This window comes from Belonocnema kinseyi, chromosome 4, assembly GCF_010883055.1.
Source record: "Belonocnema kinseyi isolate 2016_QV_RU_SX_M_011 chromosome 4, B_treatae_v1, whole genome shotgun sequence".
Lineage (NCBI taxonomy): Eukaryota > Metazoa > Arthropoda > Insecta > Hymenoptera > Cynipidae > Belonocnema > Belonocnema kinseyi.
In genome coordinates this window covers 84,740,336-84,752,862 of record NC_046660.1, presented here as the reverse complement: position 1 = coordinate 84,752,862, position 12,527 = coordinate 84,740,336, and positions in this window count along the sequence as shown.

Here is a 12,527-nt window from a genome sequence, read left to right as displayed (position 1 = left end):
TATATTTTGTGAATCGATGCAATGAATGCGCATGCGCCGTTTAGAGGTGAGTAACTTTGCGCACAGACAAAATAAAAATATTCACAAAAATTCGTATGAAATAATTGTACGGAATTTTAGCTGAAACTCACCATTCGGAATCGGGAATTTGGTGAAAAATGTAAAATAGTGAAGAGTAAAAAGAAAACCTTGAAGTCCGCTAATATAGCGACGGAATTTAAGGTGTGATCAAAAGAAGAACGCGACGACCGTAAGTCAGCATTAGCCTAAAAACTGAACGTCCGCACACTTTGCTGAATGAAGTGCGCCAAAGTGCGCCTTCTTTTCTTTGCAAAGTAAGATCTATAATGCGGAGATTCAGGCAGTCATGGCAGAGAGTACGGCGATCGAGATAAATTTTCGTATTGAGTGGACTGAATTTAAAGAAGTAAATGCGAGTTCCGCCCGCATCTGATGAAATTCATCTCCGTTGCTACAGACTTTCTGCTATTACACATTTAATATGAAAATTTTTATCAGTCATGCGGCTTTTATGTTCATTTTTGACCTTAAATTACTATCCGCCAAGACAGGCTGACTTTATATTTACCTCAATATCATAAATTACGTTACCTAATGAATTTAAGGCAATCCTGGAAGTAAGTCAAATTATATTTTAAGGTTTTCTTTTTACTGTGTGATAAATAGTTTTCTCGGGTAGTTGTTGCGAAAAATAGCGTGTAATACACGTACGCACAGGTGATTGCTAATCGACAATCACCTCTTTTTCTCACTTGTATTACAAACAGTTATTATATGTTATTTTTCGGATATCCATATGGTTCTTTTCATATCAGATTTACAAGTAAAAAATCGATTGTAGCGAAATTTTTCCTCGCATGCTTTAGAGCAAAATAATCGACCTGTATTTTTTGTGTCAATATGATTATTTTATTCATGCTTTCATGTTTTAAACTTTTGAACTGTATAAAATTCAATCTTTTTAAATAATTAATAACTCTGAAGCGATTAGTTTTGCGGAATAATTCTCGCCGTCACTAAAGTTCGTATTTCGTATAAACTTAATGAAAAAATATAAATAATGCATTGCTTTGGTTACATCACGCATGTTTTTCTCAATTGCTATTGCCAATTCGAATGTTTTCAAAGTCGGATCATTTTTTATAGCTTTTTCTGAAGTCTGATTTATTCTTATGAGTATTTCTCTCTTCAATTTTCTACTAAATAATTCAACTAAAAAAAGATAAACTTATTATCAAGCAAACAGTTGATGTTTTAAGCGAAAAGGAAAAATTTTCAACAAAATTGTTCAATATTTAGCCAAATAGTTGAATCTTTAACAAAATAATTACATTAATAACAAAATTTTTAAATATGCAACAAAATAATTATATTTTCAACGAAGATATCGAATTTCCAACTAAAATGTTAAAGGTATCTTTAAAAAATAACACGATTTTTCAATGAACAACTTTATAGTTGAATTTTCAACTAATAACAATCAATTTTGAACCAAGAAGTTAATTTTAAACTCAAAAAGACGAATTTTAACCATTCAATTCAAACCTACATTAATAAACTAAATTTTCAACAATGTGATTCAACTTCAATTTTCAATGAAAAAATATGAATTTTCAATGAAAAATTTCATGATTGAATTTGTTACTAAAAACTTTACATTTTTAGCCAAAAATGTATTACTTAAATTTTCAGTTAAATAATTAATTTTTTACTAAAAAATCAATTTTTAACAAAATAATTAAATCTTTATCCAAATAGTAGAATTGTAACCTAAATAAGAAAAGGGGGTTGATTCTTGAAAGCATTAGAGAAAATAAGCATTCTATTAAAAAGGGGAAAAAAGGGGAAAAGAGGGGAATACGGGAAAGAGTGTAGAGTCTATATTAAAATGCTTTAAGAGCTGGAAAATATTTATCAAACGTTTTATTATTTAATTGATTTAGGGCGCTGTGTACATTTTAAATTAATTAAAAACAAAAATGACATTTTTCAGAAAGAGCTCATTCGATTAATTTGTTGTTTATTTAAAAATATTTGTGGGGTGGAAGAGTATTATAATCAAAACAAAATTCCACTAAAAAAATTCTAAGCAACATTTCCCATTTACAATTTGACAAGTTATTTTAACTTTCATCTTGGAACGATCGTAGGATACCAGCCAACTATAATAAACAAAAAAATCCCTTAGCATTTAACTTTCATTCAGACTTGGTAAAGACACACCGTATCTAACGTTACAGAAAATCGCAGGCAATCATAAGATATCAATTTAGTCAATTTATTCCACTGTCATTAAATTTTTTTTTCAACTTTCCATTTTGAAAAAATAGAAATTCAAGCGTCTCAAAGATACTGAAAATTATCTGATTTTAAAAGCCTTAAATTTATTAAAATACTCTGCAAAACTTCCTGTGGTTTTCTGTAGTCGCTTATCATACATAAAACTGTGGAAATTCCAATTCACATTTCTAAATCGCTTTCAGCATTATGAAATTCTTTTAAATATAATTATATATTTTAAAATCCCTGGAAATCATTGACGAATCATGAAATTCCTTCAAATTCTTTGAAATTACTTGAAATCTATTAAATACGCGGAAAACCTTTCAATTTTAAAATTTCCTCCAAATTTGTAGAAATCTCATCAGATTCTTTAAATCTTTTACGACACCCTGAAATCTGTTAAAATCACATAAAAATCGTTAAAATTCTGTAAAGTACTTCGAGATCCCCTAAAAGATTTTGAAATGCCTTAAAATTTTATAAAAATCCTTCAATATTTTTTGAATGCCTTGAAATATTTTTAAATCTGTTATTATCGCCCCTTCATTTTTATCTGTAACAAAAACAACAACAGAGTTAACTCACTTTTAAAGAAATTCTGTTATCGATGAACCCACGAAACAAAACAAAAGTTCAAAATTACGAACATGGAGAAACTTTAAAAATAAGATTTCAACTTTCGTAATAAATTTTCCTATTATTCATACTAAACAATATTTAATATATTTTTCATGAATGTTTGCAGTTCATCGAGTGCATAGTTAATTAAGAATAAAAGAGGACAGGATTTTTTATTTTAAATAAAAATTGAAGTCGTTAGAATTTACACAAATTATATAAAAATCATCTGATTTTAAGCTTCCTAAACCAGGCTCCTCCTTAAGATTAATTGAAATTTGTCTAAATTACTTAATATTTCTTGAAATTTCATAAAATCTTTTGAGAATCATTAAAGATTTATGAAAAATATTTGAATCGTTGAAATTTTTCGAAATCTCAATAAATCTCTTTAACCATATTCAAATTTTTTAAATATTTCGAAATACTTTAAAACTGTTAATATAGGCAATACCTTGAAATATCATGACATTAAAAATCCTTGAAAAAATGTGACGCCACGAAAAAATTACTAATATCCGTAGAAATCTTGTGAATCTTTTCAAAACCCTTGAAATCTTCTGAAATGTTTGAAATCCAGTGAAGTTCTTTGAAATTTTATAAAATCTTTATAAACTCTTCAAGTATTTTAATAACCCTAAAAATATTATCGAGCCTCTAGATTTGTTGAAATTCCTTCAAATTTTTAAAATACATCAAGAGAGCAATTGCCTTTCTGACTTCTAGTGTAAATACGCTATTTTTTCTCTAGCCATCAGAGCCATCTTCGATTTATCCATGACCTCATCTCGGGTGCTGTAACGCATTCCGCGGAGCGGTTTCTTGAGTCGATAGAATAGGAAAAAGTCGCAGGGAGCCAAATCAAGTGATTTCGGTGGTCGTTAAATGGTATTCGTTTCGTTTTTAGCCAAATGCTCACGGATAACGATGGAATTGTGCAAAGTCGATGACATTTTTTTTATTGAAAAATCTAAACCACACACAAAAATAAATGTACACAATACGGCGTCACTTCAACAAATGTCAAGCTATCAAGCTGAAAACCTGACAGAACGTCAATGACACTTCTACCAACACAAAAAAAGAACAATTGAATTCGTCCGAACGAAAACGCCATACGGTGACGAGTCCTAAAACTTTTTTTATCAAGGTGGTATAACTCTTCCAATGATTTTCACTTTAATCTAACCATGCATTATTTGTGGCCAGTTTCGTAGATCTAAAATTTTGTCCTCATGTGTACGGCATTGGTGTTCTTAATCTTTATAAGCGAAAACATAAAATTTTTTTAAATTAGTCAAATCAGTTTTTTGTTATGCAAATATTGTAATATTGTGAATCTTCATCAAAAGACTGCGTCTTACCCACCCACGCACTCTGAAATATACACGCAAATACGGAACAAATTAAAAATTATCACTCTGAAAAGTACGAAAAAATGCGTCGGTTGATCAAACGCAGTCTTTCGATTAAAATATTTGAATGAAACTTTTCATTTTTTCGTTCAACAATTATTACATGTGAAAGTAAATTTGAAAACCGGACTTTTTCCCGTCTTTTCCGCATAGCCTTTAAGGTGCATAAGTGGAGAAAACGCATTCTCCCGATAAGGATATTGAGATGAGACGTTATGTAGTATTGTAAGAAATTCAGTACTAATAATTAGCAAACAAAATTCGATAACTAAACATTTAGAGGGAAGTTAAAATTTGTTCCGAATTTTTATGTACGTTTCAGAGTGCGTGGGTGGACAAAACATAGTCTTCCGATAAGGATATTGGGATGAATCGATTTTTGGGGTTACCTAGCTTCAAATAAAGGTAATAATTAAAATAATATCTGAGGAAAAAATGATTTAGAGGGGAGGGGGGAGATAATTGAACAAACAAACTGATTTGAGTAATTATTTGAATTTTATATTTTCGTTTGTACGAGTTGCGGACGACAGGGACATGTTTTGCGGTAGCATTTGATAAAAACTGGCCTTTATAATATAAAAAACAAAATAAAAAATTTTAAGAACAATGTTAAATTTTAATTTTAATAGGTTACTTGGATCTTAAAATAATACTTTTTTCTCTCTGTATCTTCTTTCTCTAACTAATATTTTCCTTTATTGCATATTCCTTTTTTAGTATTTCTTTAAAATAAAAACAAAACAGCGAAATGAAATAGAAAATAATTCAATCGAAAGTGTATATTATCGGCTTATAAGAAATACATCTGCAACAGGTGCGAATCGAAGCGAAAGGACTGCCTAACTTTCTTCAAAAAGCAGACTGCCTCTCTTCATGCTTCGCAGAGCTTGAAGTTTCCAAACGTGAGCCACATGAAATTTACCCCTGTTGGTAAACTATCCTGAAATTCAATAACATAGCATGATCATGAGAGAATTCCATTTGACGAACATTTCTTTGCTGAACTGATTTAAATAGATTTTTGTTCAATCTCTTACGATTAAAGAATATAAAAGCTTATGTCATAAATAATAGTACGATTTATATATTTAGCGACATTGTTGTATTAAAAGTTGATCTCTTTTAATTTAGGAATTGTTTTGATCATTAGATTTTGAATCTCTTCAAATATAAGAACCATGTAAGAATAATTATATATTTATTCTTTATAGACGGAGGTTTGCAATGACCTAAATTTTCAAATATACATTTTCGACATGCGTAAATTTTTGTTGCGCTTAGAAATTTGTAGATAAATATGTTCCTATATTTCAGAATTTTTTTATATGCCAAGTACAACGATACTATATCTTACACTGTTAAACATATTTGGAATTGTACAACACTTCTACCAGACCTCTACACTATAACCGTAAGGTAAAATTGCAAACATGGTATTGGAATGACGAAATTGCAATATATGTAATGTAAGTGTGAAGTCACCGTCCAGCGTTCCAATACATGTATTAGATAGTTTATAAGAATTTATAAATTTATAAGAATTTCAAACAAGGGAATCATGGAATTAATAGAAATCAAAGAATTCACGGAATTTCACCGTATTCATGGAATTCATGAAATTCGTGGAATTCATGGACATGAGGTGTTTAAAGTTTTGATGTTTCGTCTTTATGATATTTTCTGCAATTGAAAATTATTCAATTTATCGACATCGCCTATTCCAAGTTATTTTTATTTTTCGAATTATTTAAAGGAATATTTGAAGTTACGTGATTTCTTAGTTTGTGTGTGTGACGATAACCTTGTCGCTTGAGAAAAACAGTGTGCGAGCAGCAGTGAATCGCGACAGATCGTAGTCCGACCTTTTCGGATCAGTAAACTGATTATCTGAATAAAGACATTAATTATTACATTTTACAAAAATGTCTATATATATCAAGTGAGTGAGTGATCTGTGTGGTTTCTGACTATTCTTCTCGGTCTATTCCTGATCTGATAAAATTAATTAGTCATAAACATAAACATTAAACAAAATGGTCCTTCGAACCCGATAGAAGATTGTGAAAAAACATTCAAAAGTGTAAAATTAATACTGAAAAGACCAAAGTGGGAAATTTCATTTAGTGAAAGCCCAGGAACTAGGTGGAAAATATGAAGCTATCTTCGCACGTACTGTAAGGCAGTCGTCCTTCTCCAAACAGTCTGTACTGTACTCTTCCATGCTGTCATTCTTCACTGGATCGGTCTTTCATTATTCTTCACCTGAAGGAAGAAATAACAGGTTTGCCAGCTGATATTTAGATGATTGTCAACACACTTAATTTTAGACTTCATCGATTTCTAACCTTCTCCAGTGGTAAGATGGCAACTTTAATTTACCCTTAATGAGAGGGGCTCGTTCTGGCGAACAAAATAATAATTCAGACCGTAGTATTTCAGTGATGATTTATTGACATTTCATTCATAATTATGCTCTCGCACACTCAAATTTGCATGCATTGTCAGAGTACTTTAAAACTAAAGTAAATAAGTTCTTTAGTTTGCAAATTAAGACTTTTTAATTTTATCTGAATTATCAGCAATTGTCAATTTGATTTGCTCCTTTTGCTAAAATGGATCTATTATTCTCTGAGTTATCAGAGATTTCTCAGGCGATTCTACGAACTAAAACCAATTTTAAGAAAATTGGAAAAGCCAATCTAACAGTGGTTACTGTCAAATCCCGGATAGAACATCTTGACCAACGCTGGAAAAGTAGTGAAACCCTGAATCTGGAGATTAAAGCTGTAACTACGTCGGTTGAGCGTGAGAAATTTGAATATTTCACAAAGTCTAAGTATCTCGCTATTGAAGATGCTTATCTCAATGCGCGAGATTTTTTATACAATCAATTGGTCTTGCTTACTCCTAAAACTTAGGCTAATGAAAGTTTAAATCAGCCTCAAATTATTCGTCATGATTCCTTACCTGTTAAACTTCCTCAAATCACTTTACCGGAGTTTTCAGGAGACTACAAGGATTGGAAAAATCTCCGCGATTTATTTAATGCTTTGATAATTCAAAACGATTTCTGGTCAAATGTAACAAGATTACACTATTTGAAATTGTCCTTAAAGGGCGAAGCTGAAGGTTTTTTAAGACATGTTTCGATAACTGATGCTAACTTTATCTCCAATTGGGAGTCGCTAAAGACCAGATTTGACAACAAAAGAGCTTTAATCTCAACTCATTTACAAGCCTTTATCAATCTTCCTAATGCATCGAATAATATTCTGGAAGACTTAAAAAATTTACGTGATAAAACAAATATGTCATTGGTGGCTCTCAAAAATCTTAAACGCTTAACAGAACATTGGAGTGATTTACTTGTTTTTAAAATGGTTAAAAAGTTTGATATAAGTACTCTCAAGGAATGGGAGATGCATATTGCTTCTAGCACTGATTATCCTACTTATCAACAACTTGACTCATTTTTGGAGACTCGCATACGTAATTTGGAGACTATTAAAGCTTCAAAACCTGTTGCGAGTTCTCAAGAAAAGAGTAGGACTTCAAAACAATCGGGAGTTAGGAGCCACAATGCAACTTCTAACTGAAAGTGTCTCCTTTGTAAGGATTTATTTAAATGCAACCAATGCTCTTTATTTAAATGCAACCAATTCAAAGCTCTGTGTGTGGACAGGCGTAGGGAAGTTACTACAAATAATCATTGTTGTTATAATTGTCTCACGCCCGGACATCGACCTCATAATTGTGTTAGTAAATTCAAATCTTACAAGTGCGGTAGAAGACTTAATTCCCTGTTGCATTCCGATGATTATAATTCAAATCCCACCTTACAACCAACTAACTCTGGAACGATTACTTCTCGATTGGCAATTTCAAGTTCTCTCGCGTCACAATGAAATGATCGCGGCAATTCCACCGTGAAGGTGGGGGTAAACCATGTAGCGCTTAAAGAAGCAAACGATGAAGTTTCGTTTCATTTTCTGAATAATCATCAAAATTTGTCGCGCTCAACCTTACTCGCTACGGCTGTTATTTCCTTTCAAGCTGAAAATGGAAGAAGTCAGAGATTTATAGTTTTGCTGGACCAAGGATCTAAATGTTAAAATTGGTTCTTCAGGAAAGTTAGCAGAATTTAATTTAATTCCAACAGAAAAGAACTGTCCTAAAGTCCACATTCAAGCTTTAGTATTATTACACCTTACATCATATGCTTCTCCTGTAAGACCTAACGGGAGGAATGAAGATCAATTAAAAGAGTTAGGGTTAGCAGATCTAAATCTCTTTAGCTCCCATCAAGTTGATTTGATTTTAGGAGCCGATAAATATGGCTCATGTTTCCTTCCTGGTCTCCAACAGGGCATATTGGGTTCTCTTACTGCGCAAAGTACCGTTTTTGGTTGGAAATTATCTGGGCCGGATTCAGTCACAAATAAAATAGAAATTAACATTACAGTTACAGCACATCAGGATATTTCAGCAAAAGTCTTGTATGAAGACTTAACCAGATTCTGGGAGTTGGAGGAAGTTCCCTTTAAAAATACTTTGACAGATGACGAAATGTTTTGTGATAAGCATTTCGCCACGAATTACCAACGAACAAAAGACGAACGTTACATGGAACGCTTACCTTTCAAAAACGGTCCTCCCATAAAAATAGGTGCATCCCTGGAGAGAGCTAAGATCGTTTTGAATAAAGTAATTCGTCGTTTATCGGAGAAATCGGAATTATTATTACAATACTCCAGTTTCTTATCAGAATATGAAAGCCTTAGACACATGGAACTTCTTCAAGGAAAGGAATTGGATAGTTTTCCACAAACTGTGTATTTGCCTCATCACCCTATCTTAAGAGAAAGTAGTTCCACTACTAAGTTGCGGGTTGTTTTCAACGCTTCCAGTTTAACTTCCAATAATTCTTCCTTGAATTCTCATCTTCACATCGGTCCTAAAATTTTCAATGATTTGGTTTCAATCATTATGAATTGTAGATCACATCGCTTTGTTTATATGGCTGACATTAAAAAAATGTTTAGACAAATTCTAGTTGAACCTTGGGATTGCGACTATCAAAGAATTGTCTGGATTTCTCCTGATAAAAGACTCGTCGCTTATAGACTTTTAACCGTTACTTACGGTACTGCCTGTGCTGTTTATTTGGCGAACAAAGTAGTTAAGCAATTAGCTTATGATAAAGGAAATAGATTTCCTTTAGCCCAAACTATACTAGAAAATAATATTTACGTCGATGATGTTTTGTTTGGTGCAGACAGTCATATTGAGGCTAAACAGGCGCGAGCTCAAGTAACACTGTTATTAGAAGCTGGCGGTTTCCATTTGCGAAAATGGGCCGCAAATGAACCCGAACTATTGGAAGATTGTCCCTCGGGAGAACACAAACGTGCTATCGAAATTCCGTTAGCGGAGGATGCTCAGCCGAAGGTTCTAGGTTTATTTTGTGATCCTAAGTCCGATTCATTCCTTTTGAAATGACTTCTTCTTTAGTCGAAAATCCAACAAAACGGATTGTTCTTTCATTAATAGCTAAGTTGTATGATCCTATGGGTTGGATAGCTCCAGTCGTAATAGTGGTAAAAATTTTAATGCAAGAATTTTGCCTGCGTAAACTCGACTGGGATGATAGACTACCAGATGATCTTAAAATTTAATGCTTAAATTATCCTCAAAATGGCCTGAGTATCGTCACGTACCCCCCGCGCAATCAAATTTAGAACAGCAGCCACTAGAGAGCCATCATGTTTTGAGTGTAATCAAAAGTCCACTTAATTTGATGCTTAAATTCACCTCTTGGCCAAGATTGCTTCGCGTAACTGCCTATTGTACAATGTCTCTTAGTGCGATTGAAATCCAACAAGCTGTTATATTTTAGATTAAATTTATCCTGCCAAATTCCTTTTCTAAGGAGATACAAGCTTTGAACGGAGGAGATAGGGTAGTTCCAAAGAACTCGCTATTAAAAAGTTTGAATCCATTTTTGGATTCCAACAATCTTTTAAAGTTAGGTGGAAAACTACGGCATGCTCTTATCAATTTTGATGATGAATAATCCTATTATTTTGTCGCGTTACCTGTCGCATGCTCACCTTCGATCTTTACACGGTGGTCAGCAATTAACTTTACATACGCTCAGACAGCGTTACTGGATTTTAGGAGCTCGCTGTTTGGTTAAACGACTGATCAAATTTTGCCTGAAGTGCACACGTGAGAGAGCGGCTTTGTCCCAACAACTTATGGGGGACTTACCTGAATTTAGAGTAACCCCAAATCGTCCATTCACACATTCTGGTGTGGAATATGCAGGCCCATTTAATGTTCGCTTTGATTCCAGTCGTGGCAGAAAGATTTTAAAAAAATTACGTTGCGATTTTTGTCTATTGTTGTACGCGAGCTGTTCATTTAGAACTCGTTTCGGATTACACAGGTCGACAAATTTTAAGGCCAGAGACCAAGCCTAACATTTCCGAAGGATTTTGATCCGCTGAATCCGAATCAGAGCTCAAAATTGCTTCTGTACGTCAGGTTTTCAAGATATCCTAACCTAAAAGTGCAAAAAACGCGTTTTTCAGCTGTTTTTGAGGTTATGTAACCGAACAAGAAAAATGTCTACCACAAAAGCTAATATGGAAGTTGAAAGAACTAATCTTCCCCTTTCAAACCTATTTGGATTTATGAGGATATCTTTATTTTCACCAAAATATTGTAATTTGAAATTTTTTATATTAGCGTTTTAACCCCTAAACGCTGAGGTGTTCAGATTTATACAATTCATTCTCTATTGCTGACGGTACTATATTTTTTCTTCAAAGTATTATCTCAGGGGTTTAAAAAAGAACAAAGGATCCCGCACAAAATACCAGGAAAAAAGCGTGCAGTCGCTTGGAACCAAACTTCGCATATTGATAAAACAAAAGAAGACGGACTGCGCGGAATGCTACTGCGCACTCTGTGTACATTCTAACGTTCCCTAATTTTCTTCGATCCCTAGCTGGCAAATCTTTCCGTGTTAGAGATCACGTTTGAGTGGCCGGCTAACGGTTGGATGCGTATGTAATAAAATTCTTTTTGTATTTGAAATCTTTCTAGCGGTTACATTTCGTGTCGATCGTGATTTTTGTATATAGCGAGTTTTAGAATTTCCACATTACTGTTCACTATAAGAAAAAAATTAGTTCAAGAACTCCTTGCTCTAAGAAAGTTAATACGTTTGTCACGTTTGCGAAAAGTATGAAACGGAGAAATACCGCCGATCAATTAGTGATTCGATAAAAACGTCATACTTCAACTGTGGGACTTCAATGAAAAATTTGGATAAACCGTGGGTACCAATTTCAATTTGTTATGCTTGTAGATTAAATTTGTCAAATTGGGAAGATGAAAGTACCATGACGCAGACTGTTATTCAAACACCTGTTTGGCGTGAGCCTAACGATCATGACACTGATTTTTACTTTTTCTTATGCAAAACAGGAGGTTTTTCTAAAAAGTATTTGGAGAAGATCGTTTACCCTGATGTAAAAAGTTTTACATCAGCCAAGATTGGTATTAGAAATCACTCTGAAAACAAAAGTGATCGATCAACTCACGAATCAATCGATACTGACGATCCTAATGCAACTGAAGATTCTTCTTGGGAAGAAGCAGATGATGAAAGACCTAAATTTTTTGACCAAGAGGGATTAGACGATTTTATACGTGACCTTGATCTTCCAAAAGATAAAGCTGAGCTTTGCGCTTCAAGACTCAAAAAGAGGAAAGTATTGTTACCTGGCACTAGAGTAACTGTTTACAGAAATAGAAAGAAAAGTTTCTCAAGTACTTTTCAATGGACAGTGGGATTGTGTATTGTAATGATATCGAAGGACTCATTAATTTATATAAAATAAACTTATATACGCCAGAGGATAACGTCTTTTCATAGATTCGTCTACAGAAAGTCTGAAAGCAGTACTATTACATAATGGAAATAAGTACGCTGCAATTCCAGTAGGTCACTCAACTACATTGAAAGAATCTTATGATACTTTCCAATTACTCCTGATAAAAATAAAATACAATTTTCATAATTGGCTTATTTGTGGTAACTTCAAAATGATACATCTTATAATAGGTTTACAATCAAGAAACATTAAATACCCTTGTTTTCTTTGCCTTTGGGACAGT